Consider the following 545-nt stretch of genomic DNA (forward strand, 5'->3'; position numbering starts at 1 on the left):
CACTCATTCTCATATGGAGACTTTTTCTGACTATTGTGATGCGATTTCTCAAACTGGAGTGACTCAAGAACAAATTCTATTGGTCTTATTTCCTTTTTCTTTGATTGGTTCCGTGAAACAATGGTTGAAGAGCCTAGACAAGGCTACACTTGGTATTGACTCTTAGAAGAAATTGGAACTTGCTTTCTATTGAAAAGTTCTATTCTCCGGAGGAGACTAACATGTTGAGAGCCCAAATCACCGGGTTAAAACAAAGGGATGAGGAATCTTTGTATGAAGCATGGGAGAGATTCAAGGATACTTGTCGATCTTGTCCACACTATGGACTTAGCAAGTGGTTCCTTGTACAACAATTTTGGAATGGTCTATATGAAGACTCCCGAAACATTTTCAATATGGGATCAAATGGTATGTTTACCGAAGTTGATGATAATCAACCATGGAACAAGATTGAGGAAATGGCGGTCCATAATTCACAATATAGTAGACCTCGGAAGGCTACTAGAGGAGGAAAGCATGAAGTGGACTCTATTACTCAATTGGGT

The 545-nt window shown here is 39.3% G+C and overlaps 1 non-coding gene across 1 annotated transcript; it reads right to left on the reverse strand.

Annotated features, from left to right (window-relative positions):
• Nucleotides 1-221: 221 nt before the first annotated feature.
• LOC141603613 (small nucleolar RNA R71) lies at nucleotides 222-328 on the reverse strand. The gene has a single exon (XR_012525477.1). It is a non-coding gene; the product is annotated as a small nucleolar RNA R71 (small nucleolar RNA).
• Between the last annotated feature and the right edge of the window lie 217 nt (nucleotides 329-545).

Source organism: Silene latifolia, chromosome 9, assembly GCF_048544455.1.
Source record: "Silene latifolia isolate original U9 population chromosome 9, ASM4854445v1, whole genome shotgun sequence".
Lineage (NCBI taxonomy): Eukaryota > Viridiplantae > Streptophyta > Magnoliopsida > Caryophyllales > Caryophyllaceae > Silene > Silene latifolia.